Source organism: Solanum pennellii, chromosome 7 (assembly GCF_001406875.1).
Source record: "Solanum pennellii chromosome 7, SPENNV200".
In the NCBI taxonomy this organism is placed as follows: domain Eukaryota; kingdom Viridiplantae; phylum Streptophyta; class Magnoliopsida; order Solanales; family Solanaceae; genus Solanum; species Solanum pennellii.
Genome location: NC_028643.1, coordinates 18,780,996 through 18,804,779, shown reverse-complemented (window position 1 = coordinate 18,804,779; position 23,784 = coordinate 18,780,996). Strand labels below are relative to the sequence as shown.

The 23,784-nt window shown below is 35.9% G+C and overlaps 2 long non-coding RNA genes across 9 annotated transcripts; both read left to right on the top strand.

Annotated features, from left to right (window-relative positions):
* The first annotated feature begins 10,370 nt into the window (after positions 1-10,370).
* On the top strand, positions 10,371-12,688 carry LOC107024228. Its single transcript, XR_003579583.1, has 4 exons — positions 10,371-10,430; positions 10,541-10,689; positions 12,378-12,501; positions 12,595-12,688. It is a non-coding gene; the product is annotated as an uncharacterized LOC107024228 (long non-coding RNA).
* A 748-nt stretch (positions 12,689-13,436) lies between these two features.
* LOC107024229 lies at positions 13,437-23,670 on the top strand. Of its 8 annotated transcripts, none has more exons than XR_003579576.1 (18): positions 13,437-13,668; positions 13,796-14,172; positions 15,517-15,611; positions 15,714-15,789; positions 15,876-15,937; positions 16,042-16,136; positions 16,223-16,627; positions 16,936-17,216; positions 17,320-17,368; positions 17,517-17,782; positions 18,922-19,260; positions 19,384-19,766; positions 21,112-21,206; positions 21,309-21,384; positions 21,470-21,531; positions 21,636-21,730; positions 21,817-22,225; positions 23,526-23,670. It is a non-coding gene; the product is annotated as an uncharacterized LOC107024229 (long non-coding RNA). The 8 variants fall into 8 exon arrangements; XR_003579579.1 differs by having other exon boundaries at positions 16,223-16,635; positions 17,577-17,782; XR_003579578.1 differs by having other exon boundaries at positions 16,223-16,635; positions 21,817-22,217.
* Positions 23,671-23,784: the final 114 nt, after the last annotated feature.

Here is a 23,784-nt window from a genome sequence, read left to right as displayed (position 1 = left end):
TGCTGAACATCATAAGAAAAACAATTAAGCATAACCTAGTTTATCCTTAGTTCTGAAATGGAGTGATAAAGGGCTTACTCCAGCTACCATAGATTAAAAAAATATACATCAACTTATGAGTTGCTGTCAATGAAGCAGCCTTATCAGATAAGCTTAAACACAAGACTTCAAGAAGAACTAAGGTTGACGAATAGAACAAGGAGTACTTCGATTTTTGACGACTCGAAATAGCATAAAAATAAATGAAGGAGGGAGAGCAGTTTTATTATGGAGAGGCAAGAACAGAATTACAGAATAGGGTTTGCCATAGCGTCTATATATAGTGCTAAGCTATGCCCTAACAGGCTTGGGCCCAACATACAGAATTGACAGATAATTAAGGGCCCAATACAACAACATTGTATACCGTCCTTTCTGTTTGTAACGGGTCCAATTCAAGGCATTCAACAAATCTCCACCTTGACTTGAATTCTCCAAACAGATTCTTCAGACGCACTATGATAGTGCCAGGCCTCCCCCTCTTCCTCAGAGTTGCCCCGCAGGGCAATTAACAGCTTCTGATGTTGAGCAAGTCCAAACAGTGTTGAAACTTGCTCTGTGGAACCGGCTTTGTGAACATATCAGCAGGATTATCAGCAGTTCCTACTTTCTTCACCTTGATTCTCTTCTCACTTCTCAGAAAATGATACCTTACGTCAATATGCTTGGTTCTCTCATGATGGACTTGATCCTTGGCTAGACAAATTGCGCTCAAACTGTCACAATACACCGTAGCCTGATCATGATGCAGACCAAGATCACTAACCAGCCCTTTCAGCCAAATCCCTTCTTTTGCAGCCTCTGTCAAGGCCATGTACTCCGCTTCCGTAGTAGACAAAGTCACTGTAGGTTGCAAAGTTGCCTTCCAACTGACGACAGATCCTCCAAGGGTAAACACATAGCCAGTCATCGATCTTCTTGTGTCAACATCTCCAGCATAGTCAGAATCAGAATAGCCAGTAACCAAGCACTGAGTATCACCTCCATAAATGAGACCAACGTCAGATGTACCTCTAAGGTACCGGAAAATTCTCTTCACAGCCTGCCAATGTTCTCTCCCTGGTTGTCCCATGAATCTGCTCACTACACTGACTGCATGTGCTAAATCTGGCCTTGTACAGACCATAGCATACATCAAACTTCCTACGGCACTGGCATAAGGGACTCGTGACATATACTCCTTCTCTTCTTCTGACTGTGGAGCGAACATGGCAGTGAGATGGATATTGGCAGCACTGGGGGTATCAATAGGCTTAGATGAAGACATGCCAAACCTCGCCAAGACCTTCTGAATGTAGCTTCTCTGTGACAAGAAAAGTTTCCTTCTCTCTCTGTCTCTAATGATCTCCATCCCTAGAATCTTCCGAGCGGCTCCCAGATCCTTCATCTCAAACTCAGCACTAAGTAAACCCTTCAGCTTCTGAATGTCATACTTCTTCTTTGCAGCTATCAGCATATCATCTACATAAAGCACCAGATAGATGAATGAATCATCCTTGAGCCTATTGTAGTAGACACAACAATCATATGAGCTCCGAGTATAGCCCAACTTCACCATATAGCTGTCAAACCTTTTGTACCACTGCCTTGGAGACTGCTTAAGTCCATATAAGGACTTCTTCAACTTGCAGACGTGATTTTCCTTCCCTGGAACTTGGAAACCATCCGGCTGAGTCATGTATATCTCTTCCTCCAACTCTCCATGTAGAAACGCTGTCTTCACATCAAGTTGTTCAAGCTCCAGATTCTGATGTGTAACTATCGCTAGTAACACTCGGATGGAAGTATGTCTGACCACTGGTGAGAAGATCTCATTGTAGTCCACTCCCTCTCTTTGGTTGAAACCTCTGGCAACAACCCTGGCTTTATACTTGACTCCTTCTGCTGGTGATATCCCTTCCTTCTTCTTGAAAACCCATTTGCAAGTAATAATCTTTCTCCCCGAAGGCTGTATGACCAGATCCCATGTCTGATTCTTGTGTAGGGACTCCATCTCATCTCCCATAGCGGCAAACCATTTTTCAGAATCAGAACTTAAAATGGCTTCTTTGTAAGTAGACGGCTCAGATGTATCTACCTCTTCAGCAACCTGCAGTGCATAACCCACCATGTCCTCAAAACCATACCTCGTAGGTGGCCGAACTCCAACCCTCCTTGGCCGATCTTGAGCTATACTCCGATGGATATCTGATGGCATAGATTCTGGAATATCTGTTTCTGTCTGTGGCTCTTGATCCTCCTCTTCAGGTTCTTTCAAATCGCTCTCGTTCTGAATGACTTGAAACTCCACCTGTTTATCAAGACTCCCAGTTTCTGACGTAGTTGTAGGCTTCACAATGGTTCTAAGCAGAGAACTTTCATCAAAGACAACGTTCCTGCTCATAATAACCCTCTTTTCTGCTGGAGACCAGATTCTGAAACCTTTCACTCCATCTCCGTAGCCCACAAATACTCCCTTTTTAGCTCTTGGTTCTAACTTACCTTCACTGACGTGATAGTAAGCCGTACAACCAAAAGCTTTCAGATTTGAATAATCAGCAACTTTTCCTGACCACATCTCCATAGGTGTTTTGCACTGTATGCCTGTATGTGGTCCGCGGTTAATCAAGTAGCAAGCTGTACTAACCGCTTCTGCCCAGAATCTTCTATCTAGCCCAGCATTAGAGAGCATGCACCTTGCTCTCTCCAGAAGTGTTTGATTCATCCGCTCAGCTACACCGTTCTGCTGTGGTGTATTTCTGACTGTACGATGTCGAGCAATCCCTTCATCCTTACAGAATTGATCAAATTCAGACCAGCAGAATTCCAGCCCATTATCAGTTCGCAACCTCTTGATCTTCTTCCCTGTTTGATTTTCCATCAAAATTTTCCACTCCTTGAACTTCTGGAAAGCTTCACTTTTATGCTTCATCATGTACACCCAAGTCATCCTTGAGTAGTCATCAATCATGGACACAAAAAATCTGCAGCCTCCCAAAGACTCAACACGGCATGGACCCCAGCAATCAGAATGGATATAATCAAGAGTGCCTTTTGTTCTGTGAATGGCTTTTGGAAACTTGTTGCGATGTAGTTTTCCAAAGACACAATGTTCACAAAACTCTAGGCTTTTAACCTTATGACCAGCAAGAAGATCCTCCTTTGACAGAATTTGCATCCCTCTTTCACCCATATGACCAAGTCTCATGTGCCATAACTTAGTCATATCCTCCTGGTGAACTTCTGACGATGCAACATGGGCTGAACCTGTAACCGTGGAACCTTGTAGAAAATACAAAGTACCACGCATGACACCTTTCAGAATCAGATTTGAACCCTTCCAGACCCGCAAGACTCCATCTTTTCCCGACCAGCTGAATCCCTTGCTGTCCAAAGAACTGAGAGATATCAGATTTTTCGTCATCAATGGAACGTGCCTGACCTCGTTCAATGTGCAGAAGCTACCGTCATGTGTCCTTATCTTGATCGAGCCTGTCCCAACCACCTTGCAGACAGAACTGTTGGCCATCGAGATGCTGCCTCCGTCTATCTGCTCATAAGTCGTGAACCACTCTCTCCTAGGACAGATGTGATAGGATGCCCCAGAATCGAGAACCCACACATCTGAATGATGAGTGTGCTCATCCGCAACTAGGGCAATGTCTTCTTCAGAATTGGTGTCTTCTTCAGCAACAGCAGCAGAAACTGATTGTTTTTCCGATTGCTTCTTCTTCTTCGGACAATCAAATTTCCAATGTCCCTTCTCCTTGCAGTAATTACAAACATCATCTGGCTTTGCACCCTTCGACATCGGCTTATTTTTCTTTCCGCCGTTTTTCCTTCCCTTTCCGCTACTGGTGAACAGACCGGAAGGCTGTATGTCCGTACTTGTGCCGTTAGCCTTATGCCGTAATTCCCTGCTATGAAGGGCCGATCTGACTTCTTCCAGCGACACAGTATCTTTCCCAACAATGAACGATTGAACAAAATTCTCAAACGACATTGGGAGAGATACTAACAGAATTAGGGCAGCATCTTCATCCTCGATCTTCACATCGATATTACGCAATTCTAATAACAAAGTATTCAATTGCTCTAAATGTTCCCTGAGTTGTGTACCTTCAGCCATTCGTAGACCGAATAGACGTTGTTTCAGAAGCAGCTTGTTGGTTAGAGATTTTGTCATGTACAAACTCTCCAGCTTCAACCACAGACCAGCAGCAGTCTCTTCATCCGAGACTTCCGTGATGACGTCATCCGCGAGACACAGCATGATCGTCGAATGCGCCTTTTCCTCCAGAATCGCCATCTCAGGAGTAACGACGGCGTTCTTGTCTTTCGACAACGGCGCCCAGAAACCTTGCTGTTTCAACAAAGCCCGCATCTTGATCTGCCATAAACTGAAACTGTTCCTCCCTGTGAATTTGTCGATTTTTACGTTCAAAGCAGACATCTCGAATTCTTCAAGAACACCTGATTAACCGAGAGGCTCTGATACCAATTGTTATGCGGAATTTGAGATAATACGAGAAAATATAAACGCGAAAAACAAGACAACAGATTTACGTGGTTCACCAATAAATTGGCTACGTCCACGGGGAAGAGGGAGAGCAGTTTTATTATGGAGAGGCAAGAACAGAATTACAGAATAGGGTTTGCCATAGCGTCTATATATAGTGCTAAGCTATGCCCTAACAGGCTTGGGCCCAACATACAGAATTGACAGATAATTAAGGGCCCAATACAACAACATTGTATACCGTCCTTTCTGTTTGTAACGGGTCCAATTCAAGGCATTCAACAGTTTCAACAAAACAACACAAAAACCACAAGAACTCATAATGAATATTTAGTTCGAACAGAGGCAGCTAGCAAGAATCAAGCAGTAAGATACATGCTCCAACGACAGATTTAACGATGTTGTCATAAATTTTGCATCGCAAGCCACAAAGTTAAGCTAAAATAACGAACTGGACGACTAAGAACAAAACTCCAGACAGACAATCAACTCAGAATATCAAAGATACAAGCAGTCCAAGACCCCGAAAGCCGATAAAATATAGCGAAATCATGAAATTTCACCATAACACGGCCTACTTGAAGACCGACCTCCAATGAGGACTGATAATGCTAAATGAAAAGATTTAAAGAACCCAACTAAACATGATTTCGATCCATCATAAAGCCATTCAAGCTAACGCGAAGGGAAAGCATTCAACAGAAGTCAAACGAACAAAGCTATGAGAGGAGATTTTAACCTTCTTCGAGCAGCGAACGGGGACGATAAGCTATTGATCGCGTCCTTCCAACCACCAAACACGAATGAGCTAGGCTTAACACTGATTCCAGATACTTGCTTAACCCCTCCGTGTATTTTGTTGCCAAGATGGACCTCACCGAAGGGATTTTGATTCTATGGAAACTCTAATTTTCTTCTTACAAACCAAAAATCCAACCAAAATCTCCCTGTAACTCTTTAATTTTTTTTTCTTTTTAAAAAAAACTCCCCTGTATATCTCTGTGTGGAAAAAAAATCCAACCAAATTATCTAACTCAAATTTTTCCAACCCCTTTTCTAAAGAAGACGGGGGGCTTATATAGAGGAGCTTTTTGGGTTTTGGAGGAGGGAGGGCGGAGGCAATCCTAGAAAAACCTGGGGTAAAAACGCGATTTCATGTCCCAATTTAAAATCCAAAAAACCTAGAGGGATAAGGTTGAAACGGAATGGTACGAATTTGTATTATTCTCCAACGGCACGATGACCATAGACGTCCGATTTGAGGGAAAAGACGAGAGGGGAGAGGAGATTTCGACACCTAGGCGTACCATTCGTACGAGAGAAAGGGAGAGGGGAAGGGGACGCGCTGTACGGGAGATGGGAGGGTCTGTTTTTTTTTCTGGGAATCTTTCTGTTAATCGTTCGATCGTTGGGGAAGATGAAGAAAGGGGCCGGATCGGAAGAATGGACTGGGAGATTTAAAAAATGGGCTGGAAATAAAAAAAAAAGAGGGGGCCTGGGAAATTTAAAAAATGGGCTGGAAATAAAAAAGTGGGTCTGGGAAAGGGAGGAATTGGAGTGGGCCTGGGAATTAAACAAAAAGGGAATTGAGAGTGGGCCTGGGAATTAAATAAAAAGGGAATGGGCTATGAATTACACGAATTGGGCTGCTGAAGAAGAGAAATATTTGGGCTGGGACGATTTAGATTAAAATGGGGGAGTAAGGCCTCGGTATTTTTTAGGGAAATTGAGAGTGGGCTGGAGGGAATAAAAAGGAATGGGCTCAAAAATTGAATTGGAAATTTAAGATATGTTAATTTAATAAATAGCCAAATTGAGTTAGGATAATAAATTCGGCTAAACCTTAAATAAAACGAATTTGTATTAATTAATCAACGAGCTTTTTTATTTTAGTAATATAGTTATTTTAATTGTAAAAAGTGATTCAAAATATAACCATAATTTAAATTAAATTAGTTAAATAGAATACTTACTAAAATAATATATACATAATCATGTAAAATATATAGGCTATCTAAAAATTATAAGAAAAATGACAAAAGCATTCAAAATAACATAAAATTCATACATTATTATTTTTTCGCAAAATTTATAAAACTAAAATTTTAAATTGTTTGGAAATTTAAGAAGATCGAGAACTAATTTATACTGAGGAGGGTCGAAATTGGGTGTCAACACATACAATTTAATAGATCAAGTTCAAATTAGAGCTATCTAATTTATATTTGCACAATAATAATTACAAAGTTAAACATAATTCTCCATTGAGTACATATATGAGAGTGTTTCTGGTCGATCTAATAGAATTTTTTATAGATCTACCAAATAAAAGTAGATTCCATAGGCAGTTACCCATATTTGTTATTTCATGATCATTATCAAGACCTGTTCAAACTAAACATCGATAACAAATAAATTACTAATTACTACCTAAATCATTCGCATACAACCACAATTATGTATATATTACCATCACTTCAAAGACCGAAGATTAATCATTATAAACAAATGTAAAATAAAAAACAACAGGAAAAACAAAAAATGTTACCGTGTTCAAATGGTTGAATAAATATAAGAGAATATGAAATTCTAAAATCAATAGATTCTTAAGAATATGTACTTAAGTGATAAGAGTTAAGAATAGTTCTTGCTATTTAAATATTAAATTATTCGATTGGCTTTTTTCTAGGGATAAGATAAAATTAGTTTTTAATTTTTTAAATTTTAAATTTTAAATTTTAAAATAATTAGCCAAATTTTAAAAACTTACGTTTGGATAGTAATTAGATAATTACCATTTTTAAAAAGAGATAAATTCAAAAAGGATAGTTAAATTGTTTCTATTTTATTTTTTCAAATAACATCTTTTTTAAATTTTTATTGTTTTTATTTTTATCTTCATATGTTAAATATACAAATTCTGCATATTAATTTATATATGTAGATTATTTTATTTTAATAAAAAATTTACAGATGCGTGGAAGATTTTTTTTCTGGGAATGCGTGGGAGATTCTCTTTTTCTTTCTTTTTAACATCTTCTTTTTTTTAAAAAAAAAGTTTTCTTCCTATACTATATAATGCAAAGATAAAATAAAACATGATAGTAATTTTCGCTTTTACAAAATCTTTTTATTCTTAAGTTTAATTTTTTAGATGTAATAATTGAGTACTTTAATTAGTATGAAATCAATTTTAAAAATTGTAAGTAGTTTAGAAAATTACAATTAGCTTTAAAATTATTTGTGAGCTTATAATTTTGTTTTATATTTGTTAATTTTTGATTTTTTTAATTACAATAATTCAAATTATGGGGTTTATAAAAGGGAGAAGAAAATTCTTATTAAGTTTTATAAAAAGATTCACCGTTTTTTTTTCATATATAATTTTTTAGTTATTATTTTTCTAAAATTTCGTTATTTAAATATTTACTTCTGTTGCTGTCGCCTGCCATTTGTCAATATCACAGTTATTTTTCTAAAATTTTGTTATTTAAATATATAAAGGTTTTTTTATGTTGCTACACAACCGTTTTGATTTTTTGCATTTGTAATTTATAATTTATTATTTTTTAAAAATTTTGTTATTTAAATATATAAAAAAAATTGTGTTGCTACACAACCGTTTTTTTTTCATCTATAATTTATTATTTTTCTAAAATTTTGTTATGTAAATATGTAAACCTTTTTTTTGTTGCAAACGCTTGCCACGTGTTATTTATTTTAAAATATTTTATCAATTAAACAATAGTTTATTATTTATTCTTATTAGATAACTATCATTTAAAAAAATCAAAAAGGGAAGTTAAGTTATTTTTATTTTATTTTTTCAAATAGCATCTTTTTTGGTGTTTACTGTTTTTATTTTATTTCATATGTTAAATATATAAATGCCGCATATTAATTTATGTATGCAGATTATTTTGTAATAAAAAATTTGCGGACGCGTGAAAATTTTTTTTTCCAGCAAACGTACGGGAGATTCCCTTTTTCTTTCTTTTTAACATCTTTTTTTTTTAATTTTCTTCCTATATTATATAATCCAAAGATAAAATAAAACATGATAGTAATTCTTGCTTTTATAAATCTTTTTATTCTTAATTTTAATTTTTTAGATGTAATAATTGAGTACTTTAATTAGTATGAAATTAATTTCAAAAATTGTAAGTAGTTTAGAAAATTATAATTAGTTTTAAAATTATTTGTGAGCTTATAATTTTGTTTTATATTTTTATATTTTTTATTTTTTAAGTACAATAATTTAAATTATGGACTTTTTAAAAGGAAGAAATTTTTTTTAATAACTTTTTTTAAAAAATCCACCGTTTTTTTTATTTTTTTCATATATAATTTATTATTTATTATTTTTTTAAAATTTCGTTATTTAAATATTTACTTGTGTTGCTGTCGCCTGCCATATGTCAATATGAGAGTTATTTTTCGAAGATTTTGTTATTCAAATATATATAAAAAAATTTTATGTTGGTACACAACCGTTTTTTTTTATTTTTTGCATTTGTAATTTATAATCTATTATTTTTTTTACATTTTCGTTATTTAAATATATAAGTATTTTTTTTGTGTTGCTACATAACCATTTTAATTTTTTTTCATTTATAATTTATAATTTATTATTTTTCTAAAATTTTGTTACGTAAATATGTTAACCTTTTTTTTTCAACCGCATGCCATGTGTCATTTATTTGAAAATATTTTATCAATTAAATAATAATTTGTTATTTAATCTTATTACATATAATTAATTTTATTTATATAGAAATTCCTTTTTTTATAGTGCTGACATGTGGCATTTTTCACCTCTTCTATTAAATATATATATATATATATAGAGAGAGAGAGAGAGAGATTTTTGTCATTAGTATAATTTTGTTAGTATTCTATATTCTATATTTTAAAGAAAAGTACAACTCTTTATTGAATAAGGTAATAACTTACGTTAGAAAATTATATTTATATTTAAGTTTAATATTCAATTTTTTTGAGGTTGTTAATTAATTTGTTATATTAAAATTTTAATCAAATTGACAAAACGAACTCAATGTAACTATTTCGACAATTTCAACGTTAACAGAGGAGACTCCGGCGTCTGCCACTTCTAACGATCATCAATGGCGTCAACAGCATTTCAGTCGTCTTCTTTCCTCCTTCACCTCGTACAGCAGGTATTCGGTTAGACCGTCCACCTCCATTCCGATTTGGAATCCATTGGTATTTACTCTTCTCTTCATTCTTTCATCCGTTTCGTTTCCCCCCCTCAATTCGACCCCATCTTCATTTTTTAAGGTTAGCCACTTTCGGGTCTCTTCGGATTTCTCAGCTTGTGGTGGAATCTACAACAATGTTGTTTCAAGAAAGGTAACCTTGCTTTCATGTCTTTTTGAAGCTCATTAAGTTCTTCCTTTGTGAACCTTTCTGCCTATATTGAGATACCACACTGTGATCACCTTCTGAAATACTGATGTAAGCAGTAATATTCTGAATTTGTTCAAAATTAGTAGTTCGAGCAGGGGCTCTAGTGTCCATCATCTGAATGTTCATAAGGGTCCCGCAAAGCATGGGATAAATTCCTCCCTTTGGTTTTCCCGTCCTTCAATTTATTAGGTTTCTCCTTGATCCGATCCACCTTACCTCCCATAACTTCATAAACAACCAACAATAGAAAACTGTTATCAGGGGGTTCATGGAGTTTGGGAGCATTGAGTCAATACCTGGGGTTATTTTGCCATCTTTCTCTGTTTATTTTGAGCTTTCTGATTACCATCACATGGACCTGTTTGATCCACTTTGTCAAGGGAATTGGGGGTTGTGGGAGGGTTAAGTCAATACCTGACTTCTCCACCTGCTGCTTTTCAAAATTATTATCCTGCAAATTTAGGTTGTTCATTGGTTTATAGAATTTATTTTGCTGACCATGGCCTTGTTGACCCTTGTTATTTTTCCTTTTTTGAGTTTTCCACTCATCCATTTGTTGTTTGTCCATCTCAGGTTGTGTTTCTTGCATTTGTTTTGGGTATTATCAACACCTGAAACACTAGCAGTCATATTAGCATTAATCTGTTGAGGAGAAGTTTGGGGAATTACCTGATTGCTGGCATCTGCAGTCTTCTTGCCCTTGATTTTATTTGCAGCTTCAGGTTCTTTTCTCTTCTTGTATTCCTCGTCTCTTCTCTCTATATTACAAAGTTGTGATATGTGACCTTGGTGTTTGCAATAAGAACAATACTCTAGTAGAACCTCATATTGGATGGCTTGCCATCTTCCCACAGTTTAGTCTTCTTCATGAAACCCCATCCAAACATGACGTGGTCTTTCTTTCGTAATGTCTATATGCATCCTAACTTTTGCCTAAGACTACTGATAATTCCCATGATCCTCTATTAGGCTACAAAGTGGTTAACTATGAAGATGAATTGGATAAAGATATGCTACCGGTGAATGATCAAGAAGAAGCTTAATTAGGGTGTAGGCACTAAGGTTTAGAGTTTAGGCACTAAGGATTAGGGGTTTGGATTCAGGTTTTAGGGTCTACGACCTAAGATTTATGGTTTAGAGTTTAGGATTTAGTGTTTTGATTTTAGGGTCTAGGCCTTGAGGTTTAGAGTTTAGGGTTTAGGGTTTATGCCGTAAGGTTTAGGGTTTAAGGATTAGGCTTAAGATTTAGATTTTGGGGTTTAGACCCTAAGGTTTAAGGTTTTGAGTTTATGGTTTAGGCACATGGTTTAGGGTTTAGGCTCTAAGGTTTAAGGTCAATGATGTATGATTTAGTATTTAGGCCCTAAGGTGTAGGGATATTAGATTAGCATATGCATCTTCTTTTTTTTCACAGTTATTTTGGCTTTTTAAAGTGGACGCTTCAGTAGAAGTAAGACGTGGTTTATGGTATAGGCCACATGGTTTAGGGTTTAGGCTCTAAGATTTAAGGTGTATGATATATGGTTTAATATTTAGGCCCTAAGGTGTTGGGACATTAGATAAGCATATGCATCTTCTTCTTTCTGCACATATTTTGTTTTTTTAAAGTGGACGCTTCAGTAAAAGTAAGACGTGGTGCAACCAAAACTCTTACAAGATTGATACCTTGTGTTGATGTTGGTGTATAAGGGACTAAAAGGAATGTTTCTAAGTGTCATTGTTTCCATTTGATTGTTTGTTTTCTTATATTCGCTTGTGCATCACTTGAAGCTTCTCTTGGAGGGTCTGATTTTTCTCCTTCACATTAATATCACTCAGAATATATGAGACTTATTTTCTTCAAATCAATAGATAACAAATGAAATGACAAGATCTACTGTTTGTCAGTTTTGATGTTGGCTCTAGTGAGTACACTCTCAGATATCAAATTCTGACCCATATGTATCTACACTCAGACACATTTATATAGAAGTGAACCTTGAACTTTGATTTATTGCCTTGGAGTGTATACTAATTGCAGCTTCTGCTTCCTTTTACTGAAGGTCATCAACTAATTTGACACAAATCGCTGGAAAATGCTGAATCAAACATTAAAGTTTAATATCATTAAATTAGTGTTTCAATTTCAGTCAACATTGCAAGATTTTTTCTCATGTCTGTCCAAACATCATTTTGAATGCAATTCCTTTCCTTATGTCATGAACAATTGCAAGACGATTCTACTATTCCTGTTTTCGAGTACTCATGGGATTTTAGCTTATCGTTTTCGACCTAATCCTTTCTATTTTAATACTTAAGCAGACTGAATTGTAAGTTATTGAACCTGATAAAGGCTTTGTACTATGTGATTTCTGCAATACTTTCTTTAAGTTTATGTTGATAAATTGTGGGTGCTCCCTTCCATAAACAGGAACGAAGCAGAGCTCAGGAAAGATGCTATTGTTGCACTTTGTTGCCTATTTCATGCTCTTGTAGAGGACTTCACCATTTTTATTCCTTCTATTCTTAAGATTATGGTTAAACATAGGTTGCAGGTCTGCATTGATTTTTTGGGTTCTCCCTATCACTACTATGACAATATAAAGGCTTATTCTAAATTTGTTCTTGATAAGATAATTTTTGTGTAGGTCAATGATTGCAGCAAATTGTGTACCGCCAGTGAGGCTTATCAACAGAGTACTAAAGATGATTGGGCAGAGTGGATAGGCATTTCAACATTGAACTTTTGAAAGAATCACCTAGTCCAGCAATAAGAACATGTACAACACTGGCTCAACTACAGGTATTACCTCTTCAACATCCTCATCCTTATCAGGATACCTTTATCTCAAAAAAATAAATAATACAAAACCTCTGTTTCATTGTTCATTAGAAAAAGAAACAATAGCTTAAAGACTTTATAAAAAAAAGTAACCGCTTCTAGTTATCTTACTTTTTTCTAATATTGAATGTTTGCAGCCTTTTTGTTGGGCGAGAGCTGTTTGCTGCAGGTTTTGTTAGTTGCTGGTCACAACTTAGTGAGGCTAGTACGGAGTTTAGAAATGACACTTTCTTCTCCAAATATCCCACCTGAAATTCTTGCTACACTTCTTAACTTGGTTAGTTTTTCCACATTTTTCGATTTTGAAGATATTGATACATATGTTCTCACGAAATTTTTCCACCTGATGTTTTCAATTTGAGAAATTTTAGCATCTTCAAGGTTAGCTATTCTATACTAGAAGTAAAGCACCTATACCTAACAACTATTATTAAATCTGCAATAAAAGAAGTTGTTGTAGCACCTCAACAAATTGAATGCATTTTTGTTAAATGTGCAATTTTTGTTGTTGCAGGATGGTGATGCTGAATATTCACTGCTTGTAAACTTGAAAAGGTTGAATGATCTTCAATTGTCAAAGCGAATTTCCATCGAAATCTTGCATAATGATCTTGCACAGACTGCCTCCAAGGCTTAGCTCGAGTGGAAAAAGGGGATGGATTTGAGTCTTAGGTCGCAGGTTCAAGCCCACACCATGCAAAGTGAAGCCCGATATTTAAGTGGAGAAGGGTAGAGGGGCGGGTCCATTATCCACTGAGTTTAGAAGGCTATGATTTGTCCAAAGGGTGGGCCACAGGCGGATTTCTCGGTTATCAGAAAAAGAAAAAAAAAGAAAGATCTCGCAGAGACTTCCGCGAACTCCAGAAGTTTTGATGATAGGGTGGGTATACTGTAGTTTGAAAAATTCTTTTTTTCTGTAGTTTTGCCAACACTCCACTTCTTTCGCTTACTGTTTAGGTTATTGGAATTCAACTTCTTTACACACATTTGCATATTTGCCGTGATAGCTCGCCAATATGGATGGTAGTATTTTCTTGAATGACGGGCTCTTGAAGATGAAGTGCATTCTCCAAATTCCATAGCACCTCACCCATAGATGGCCTGTGCACCAGATTCAGCTAAGTATTTCACTGTGTTTCTCCAAAGTTGCTGAAGGAATCTGGTCTTACTTCGCCCAGAATGTCGGGATATATGATATGTTCCAGTTGTCTTTTCTCCTGCAAATTCATTGCCCACTTAGCTAAGTTGACGTTCTCCCTCGGAAGAGATCGATCTCGGGCAGACCTAGCACAAAGAACTTCGCATAAAATGGTCACCAATGGAGGAAGAAGAAGGATGTTGAAACTGTTTAAGAACTGTTAAAGACACTCACCAAAAGGTGAAGGTATGCTCTATTGTCCTTAAGCTCACTTGCTCTTATCATGTCTTGTCATTTTCAAAGACAAATTTTTACCCTTTCTGTTAAATTAGTATCTATTGGTTGAGTTGTCTATGTTTTACTGGTTGCTATTTTAAAGATCTGTAGTAAAAAATATGAGATAGCCTGGATGTTTTGTTTGTTTGATAAGAGTCTTTTTTCTTGATTTCTTTCCTCAGTTTTAACATTAAGTCAAGGATGGAGTTATCTGAAATATTCATTTTTTTGATAAAGAGTAAGTTATTTACAGTTGTTTGAAACATTCATCTCTAGTTCGTTTCTTAATTTTCCTAAAATAAGATTAAAATAGAAAGGAAGAAAAATGCTACACTTTACATTTGGGAACATTTATTTTTATTGGGATTTGTGTGGAAGAAGATCAGCAGATATCCTAAAGTCTTTCTTCTGTTTCAGCCCTAGTGGATTTTTATTTTAAAATTGAGGATTGTTCCATTTAATCTCTCTTTATAATGTATTTTTGTAGCTTAACTTATTAGATGCTGAGGCAGTTCCCAATGTTAGGTGTATTCTATTTTCAACTAAGAGAATATAGGAACTTCAACTAAGAAAAAATTAGGATAAGAAGAATTGCTTAAGTAAGGATGTTGCTACAAGGGCTCTACGAAGGAAGTGTTTGTATTAGGAGCATTTTCAATAGGTTTCTTTTGTGTATTTGTTCAATTAGGCCTGGGGTCTTCCTTTTGCAAATATTGTGGATCTGGCATTTGCATTTTCACATTGGTCTCAACCATGCTCTAGTACCAGTCTTGAAACAGTATTAGATTATTGGTGCAAACGAATCGGTCCTTAACTTGCTAATCGTTCATCAATCTAGTTTTTTCAAGATCTAAAAATACATTAATATGGTGGAAAGGTCAAATAAGCTGGCTTGCCTTCTCCATTTGATGTCTCTTTTCTACCAGTGACTTCCAAGGTATATGGGAAGGGCATTCATGTAGCATTTTGATCGCTTAGGGAGCAACATGTATAGCCACAAAAGGCCTTATCTGATTATTCCATAAGAAATACTCAATCCTCTTTTAAAAGTCACTTTAGTTGTGCCTTCGCAGTCCCAAAAAGAAGTCACTTCAAATAATCATGTTCATTGAAGGTTACTCACTTCCTATTCAAGGAATGAACCATCCATCAGAAGCTATACTATTCAGTTTTGTTTTGTTTTGTTGTGCTTGCTTGCTTGAATTCCTCTTTACTCGATTCTAATTAGATTTTCACTGTTGAATCCTTTTTGTGTATATCTATTGAGATGATTTACAAATGCTGATGATAGGATGTTCATTCCTTTATTTGCAGATGTTTTTGAAAGTCTTGGAGCACCTTTGAATGTTGCTAAACCCACAAAAGATTCAAGTGTGGCTATTTTTTGACTAGGAGCTGTAGGCCTTATTGTGAGTATTCTTCACATTGCAAATAACCTTCTTGTTCTGTTTTGTTTTTTAATCCATATATATGTTAATCTTACTAATAATGATCTAATCTCTTTTGGTCAGGCTGCAGACGGAGCAAAAATTGCTAGTGCTTCAAGGATAATTTGTGTCGATTTAAATGCTAGCAGATTTCAGTAAGGTAATTAACTTGTGCCTTACACATTCTCGATCCATTATCTTATATAGCAAAGCAACTAATTCATCCATTTTACTTTTATTTTACAGCTAAGAAATTTTATGTGAAAAAGTTTGTGAACCCGAAGGATTAAAGTAAACCAGGTCAAGAGGTACGAATATCTGCTTCTCCTAATGGATCATTTTGCAAAAGAAGAAGAAGACAGGTGTGAGTCATAGTTGATCATCTTTTCTTGAATTTTGATTATTTGATTAGGTAATTGCTGAGATGACTGATTGCAAATTCGATCTGAGTGTGAAGTGTACTGGCCATATTGATGCTATGATTTCAGCATTTGAATTGTCCATGATGTATGTTTTCTATCATCAAATTTCCTTGATTGTATATTATTATTTATATAATAATCTTAACGAACATTGTCGTTATTAATTTTCAGGTGTGGTCGTGGCTGTTCTTATTGGTATGTACCCCATAAGGAAGCTGTGTTCAAGACACTTTTGAACTTTTTAATGAAAGTACTATCAAAGTAACCTTCTTTGGAAACTGGACACCTCGTTCGGATATTCCTTCTGTTGTTGAGAAATACATGAATAAGGAACTTGAATTGGAGAAATTCATCACTCATACACTTCCCATACTATGAAATCGACAAGTCTTTTTGAATTAATGTGAAGGGAGAAGGCCTTCATTGCATCATCACCATGGAGGACTAAACTTACTGTCCTAGAAAAGGAGCTTCTAGCTAGTCGCTTTTGTTTGAGAAAAGACCATGAATTGGGTGGAACACTATGAGAAGGATCCGAAAGCTGCAATGGCTGGACTATTGAACATGATGTTTGAGGTAATTTGGTAAGGTCCCTTCTTAAGTGTTCTTTGTCAATGAGAAATTATGTTGGTGTTGTTCCTCCATACTACTCCGGGATACTGAATTCTTTGAATGCTCGCCAGGACGTGTTTGAATGTCTTATAAAGCAAAAATCCCTATCTTCTTAAACTCATTGTTTATATGAACCTATACCTCTATTCTTTTAAAATACAAGATTAGGTGCGTTTGTGAAGCCTATTATGATCATGAACTATATATGGGATTGCTAATGTGTAGTATTTTTTTAACTGGTAACTCAAAGCTGTTTTCTTTTGCTTTTCCAGATTTTTAAATGTTTGTCTTTCTGATGAACGAGGCATCTTTTAATCATGTTGAAAGGGAAGCTCTGAGATCTTGTATAAAAGCTTTGAATTTCTGGGCTACAGAGATTTGGTGGGAGTTACAAGACTTCACCCTCAACATATTGAAAAGGATTATAGATGAGCTCATTATCAACGTATCATTGTTCCAGAAATGGGCATCAATGCAATATGGAGAACTGTAGTATTTAAGATGGAGACTTTCATCAAATGCTCCCTCAGATGTCTGCCTAGTCTTCCTTCAGGTGCATTAGTGGAACTTATTACGATTATGAACTGTATAAGGAATTGCCAATATGAAATAATTTTTGAACTAGTAACTAAAAGCTATTCTCTTTTGCTTTCCAGGATTTTAAATCTTCCGTCCTTCTGGTTAAAGAGGCATTTATTTAGAATGGTGAGAAGGAATCTCTAGAATCTTGTGTAAAGCATTGAACTTCTGTGCTTCTGAGAGTCGTGGGGAGTTGCAGCTTGGTTCACTCATCTCCTGATAGATCCTTCTATGTTCTCTTTTCGTTAATCGAGTATTTCTTTTCTTGGTCTAGGTTGTGCTCTTTTTTCAGAACATTGGCTAATCAGGAAAGCAACCCTTGTATCATCCACAGAGCTAGAAGCTTTGGGGTACTCATCAGATATATGCAACGGAAGCAGCTTCCAGACTTGGTAAACTGATGATGGATGCCCTTATTTTCATGCATATGGAATTGAGAAGATCCTATGGACCTGAAGAGTGGTTGCCCTCAATGGATCTGATGGATAAGCTTGAACTAGGCAGTGAAAGGACATAGCTTGGTGGATGGCTGTCATACGGGTAACACTTCTTTAATTTATTTAATAAAAGGATCTATTTTTGTCACAATTCTTGTGATTAATCAATTAGTGTGTTCTAACTTACGAGAACTACTCTACTACTTCCACTTATGTTTTAAAATGCTATTTGTGCTTAGATGTAAACGTTCTAGGTGATAAAACCTCAGGGAAATAACGTACTTTAAAAAACGAGGAACACATGATGCAGGGATGTCAAAAATTTTCCCACCAATACAAGCACATACCCTTTTAATCCTAAGTTCGATCTACAAGTTTCAGTCTGTCACAGTCTTCAATGAGGATATGCTGCAAATGATTTGTCATCCGAGTAGAGTGGACATTACATTTCAACATGAAAATAGTATGTAATTTTGGTTAGAGTAGTATCTCCCTTAGACTTTTAGTGAGCCTAGTCTTCCAATGGCTCAAGTTTGGTTGGAAGACATTAGAGTTTTCTAGCTTGTATCTTGTCGGGGCGATCTGAATTTCTGAATATTTGTAGCTATGGCTTGGTAAAAAGAACTGAAAGCCCCATGACATAATCTGAGCCTCTTGCTTTATTTCTCCATTACCAAAACTAACAGGCCTCTTCTAGTCCTTTTCTTTTCTTTCACTTTAGAAAACAAATAGAGCATTAACATCAGCAATAGCAGTAGTAGTTGGACCTCATTGTGAGTGATGCACTCTGTTCAAAAGCCCCTCAAAGTTCCTTGCCACAATCACTAGGCCATCCCCATGAGAACTCAATTTAGAACATTTAATATGATGGAGGTAGAGCAAGACTCAAACTGATTTATTGCATGATAGCCTGCATTGAATCTCCTTTTGTTTTTATTAACTCAAATAGAGAGCATATGAAGTATATATATATTCTTTATTTTATGACAGAATCTGTTAAATAATTTGAATAATGTTCAGTGATTTTCAGAGCTATTGCATCACTTTTAATGTAAATTTATGTGTATCTTAGTTTAGCCTGTTAATGTCATTAAAACATTTGTCTGCTCCAGCCTCTCCTAGCTCAGCCTCTCAAACTTAAATCTGCAATAAAAGAAGTTGATGTAGCACCTTAATAAATTGAAGGGGACTATGTGTTGTACTGATGCATTTTTGTTAAATGTGCAATCTTTCTTGTTGCAGGATGGTGATGTTTGAATATTCACTGCTTGTAAACTTGAAAATGTTGGATGATCTTCAATTATCGAGGCAAATTTCCATCGAAAGCTTGCATAATAATCTTGCACAGACTGCCTCCAAGGCTTAGATCGAGTGAAAGAAGGTGGTGTCGCAGGTTTGAGCCCCACACCATGCAAAGTGAAGCCCGGAGTTTAAGTGGAGAGGGGTAGAGGGCGGACCTATTATCCACTGAGTTTAGAAGGCTATGACTGGTCCAAAGAGCGGGTCACAGGCGGATTTCTCGGTTATAAAAAAAAAGAATCTTGCAGAGGCTTTCAAGAACTCCAGAAGTTTTGATGACTGGTGGGTATACTGTAGTTTGAAAAATTCATTTTCAGTAGTTTAGCCAATAAATACTCAACATTTTTGGCTAGTAGTTTAGGTTATTGGATTTCTTCTTCTTCACACGCATCTGCATGTTTGTAGTGGTAGCTCGCCAATAGGGATGGTACTGTTTTCTTGAATGACGGGCTCTTGGAGATGAAGTGCATTCTCCAAATTCCTTAGCACCTCACCCATAGATGGGGTGTGCACCAGATTCAGCTAAGTATTTCACTGCGTTTCTCCAAACTTGCTAAAGGAATCTGGTCTTACATAGCCCAGAAAGTCAGGATCTACGATATGTTCCATCTATCTCTTCTCTTGCAAATTCATTGCCCAGTCAGCTAAGATGACCTTCTCCCTCGGAAGAGATCGATCTCGGGCAGACCTAGCACAAAGAACTTCACATAAAATGGTCATAAATGGAGGAAGAAGAAGGATGTTGAAACTGTTTAAGAACTGTTAAAGACACTCACCAAAAGGTGAAGGTATGCTCTATTGTCCTTAAGCTCACTTGCTCTTATCACGCCTTGTCATTTTCAAAGACAAAATTTTACCCTTTCTGGTAAATTAGTATCTATTGGTTGAGTTGTCTATGTTTTACTGATTGCTATTTTAAAGATCTGTAGTAAAAAATATGAGATAGCCTGGATGTTTTGTTTGTTTGATAAGAGTCTTTTTTCTTGATTTCTTTCCTCAATTTTAACAGTAAGTCAAGAATGGAGTTATCTGAAATATTCATTTTTTTTTATAAAGAGTAAGTTATTTACAGTTGTTTGAAACATTCATCTCTAGTTCGTTTCTTAATTTTCCTAAAATAAGATTAAAACAGAAAGGAAGAAAAATGCTACACTTTACATTTGGGAACATTTATTTTTATTGGGATTTGTGTGGAAGAAGACCAGCAGATATCCTAAAGTCTTTCTTCTGTTTCAGCCCTAGTGGATTTATATTCTGAAATTGAGGATTGTTCCATTTAATCTCTCTTTATAATGTATTTTTGTAGCTTAACTTATTAGATGCTGAGGCAGTTCCCAATGTTAGGTGTATTCTGTTTTCAACTAAGAGAATATAGGAACTTCAACTAAGAAAAAATTAGGATAAGAAGAATTGCTTAAGTAAGGATGTTGCTACAAGGGCTCTACGAAGGAAGCGTTTGTATTAGGAGCATTTTCAATAGGTTTCTTTTGTGTATTTGTTCAATTAGGCCTGGGGTCTTCCATTTGCAAATATTGTGGATCTGGCATTTGCATTTTCACATTGGTCTCAACCATGCTCTAGTACCAGTCTTGCAACAGTATTAGAGTATTGGTGCAAACAAATCGGTCCTTAACTTGCTAATCATTCATCAATCTAGTTTTTTCAAGATCTAAAAATACATCAATATGGTGGAATGGTCAAATAAGCTGGCTTGCCTTCTCCATTTGATGTCTCTTTTCTACCAGTGACTTCCAAGGAATATGGCAACGGCATTCATGTTGCATTTTGATCGCTTAGGGAGCAACATGCATAGCCCCAAAAGTCCTTATCTGATTATTCCATAAGAAATACTCAATCCTCTTTTAGAAGTCACTTTAGTTGTGCCTTCGCAGTCCCAAAAAGAAGTCACTTCAAATAATCATGTTCATTGAAGGTGACTCACTTCCTATTCAAGGAATGAACCAACCATCAGAAGCTATACTAGTCAGTTTAGTTTTGTTTTGTTGTGCTTGCTTGCTTGAATTCCTCTTTACTCGATTCTAATTAGATTTTCACTGTTGAATCCTTTTTGTGTATATCTATTGAGATGATTTACACATGCTGATGATAGGATGTTCATTCCTTTATTTGCAGATGTTTTTGAAAGTCTTGGAGCACCTTTGAATGTTGCTAAACCCACAAAAGATTCAAGTGTGGCTATTTTTTGACTAGGAGCTGTAGGCCTTATTGTGAGTATTCTTCACATTGCAAATAACCTTCTTGTTCTGTTTTGTTTTTTAATCCATATATATGTTAATCTTACTAATAATGATCTAATCTCTTTTGGTCAGGCTGCAGACGAAGCAAAAATTGCTAGTGCTTCAAGGATAATTTGTGTCGATTTAAATGCTAGCTGATTTCAGTAAGGTAATTAACTTGTGCCTTACACATTCTAGATCCATTATCGTATATAGCAAAGCAACTAATTCATCCATTTACTTTTATTTTACAGCGAAGAAATTTTGCGTGAAAAAGTTTGTGAACCCGAAGGATTAAAGTAAACCAGGTCAAGAGGTACGAATATCTGCTTCTCCTAATGGATCATTTTGCGAAAGAAGAAAAAGACAGGTGTGAGTCATAGTTGATCATCTTTTCTTGAATTTTGATTATTTGATTAGGTAATTGCTGAGATGACTGATTGCAAATTCGATCTGAGTGTGAAGTGTACTGGCCATATTGATGCTATGATTTCAGCATTTGAATTGTCCATGATGTATGTTTTCTATCATCAAATTTCCTTGATTGTATATTATTATTTATATAATAATCTTAACGAACATTGTCGTTATTAATTTTCAGGTGTGGTAGTGGCTGTTCTTATTGGTATGTACCCCATAAGGAAGCTGTGTTCAAGACACTTTTGAACTTTTTAATGGAAGTACTATCAAAGTAACCTTCTTTGGAAACTGGACACCTCGTTCGGATATTCCTTCTGTTGAAATACATGAATAAGGAACTTTAATTGGAGAAATTCATCACTCATACACTTCCCATACTATGAAATCGACAAGGCTTTTTGAATTAATGTTGAAGGGAGAAGGCCTTCGTTGCATCATCACCATGGAGGACTAAACTTACTGTCCTAGAAAAGAAGCTTCTAGCTAGTCGCTTTTGTTTGAGAAAATACCATGAATTGGGTGGAACACTAAGAGAAGGATCCGAAAGCTGCAATGGCTGGACTATTGAACATGATGTTTGAGGTAATTTGGTAAGGTCCCTTCTTAAGTGTTCTTTGTCGATGAGAAATTATGTTGGTGTTGTTCCGCCATACTACTCCGGGATACTGAATTCTTTGAATGCTCGCCAGGACGTGTTTGAAAGTTCTATGTGTTATATAACCATTGCTATGATGAGGAATTATCCACAGCTTATGCACAAATTATGTCTAATAAAGCAAAAATTCCCTATCTTCTTAAACTCATTGTTTATATGAACCTAAACCTCTATTCTCTTAAAAGACAAGATTAGATGCGTTTGTGAAACCTATTACGATCATGAACTATATATAGGATTGCTAATGTGAAGTATTTTTTTAACTGGTAACTCAAAGCTGTTTTCTTTTGCTTTTCCAGATTTTTAAATGTTTTGTCTTTCTGATGAACGAGGCATCTTTTAATCATGTTGAAAGGGAAGCTCTGAGATCTTGTATAAAAGCTTTGAATTTCTTGGATTGAGTGTGCTGAAGATTGTTGATTTCCTGATTCCCTGTTTGAATACTGTTATTTGGTTCCATAGACTGAGTGACTGAATACAAGTAACAACCTCACTTCTTAGCTGATCTTCCTTATGAAGCTCTATTTTTTTAGTTTCAAGTTGTGACATGGTAGAACCTTTTAACCATTGATTTTGTACCTGGTTTCCCCCAGTGCTCTCAACCATTTTCTGAGAATTTACCATCATCTGAAGCTCATTAAGTTCTTCCTTTGTGAACCTTTCTACCTATATAGAGATACCACACTGTGATCACCTTCTGAAATACTGATGTAAGAAGTAATATTCTGAATTTGTTCAAAATTAGTAGTTCGAGCAGGGGCTCTAGTGTCCATTATCTGAACGTTCATAAGGGTCCCGTAAAGCATGGGATAAATTCCTCCCTTTGGTTTTCCCATCCTTCAATTTATTAGGTTTCTCCTTGATCCGATCCACCTTACCTCCCATAACTTCATAAACAACCAACAATAGAAAACTGTTATCAGGGGGTTCATGGAGTTTGGGAGCATTGAGTCAATACCTGGGGTTATTTTGCCATCTTGCTCTGTTTATTTTGAGCTTTCTGATTACCATCACATGGACCCGTTTGATCCACTTTATCAAGGGAATTGGGGGTTGTGGGAGGGTTAAGTTAATACCTGACTTCCCCACCTGCTGCTTTTCAAAATTATTATCCTGCAAATTTAGGTTGTTCATTGGTTTATAGAATTTATTTTACTGACCATGGCCTTGTTGACCCTTGTTATTTTTCCTTTTTTGAGTTTTCCACTCATCCATTTGTTGTTTGTCCATCTCAGGTTTTATTTCTTGCATTTGTGTTGGGTATTATCAACACCTGAAACACTAGCAGTCATATTAGCATTAATCTGTTGAGGAGAAGTTTGGGGAATTACCTGATTGCTGGCATCTGCAGTCTTCTTGCCCTTGATTTTATTTGCAGCTTCAGGTTCTTTTCTCTTCTTGTATTCCTCGTCTCTTCTCTCTATATTACAAAGTTGTGATATGTGACCTTGGTGTTTGCAATAAGAACAATACTCTAGTAGTACCTCATATTGG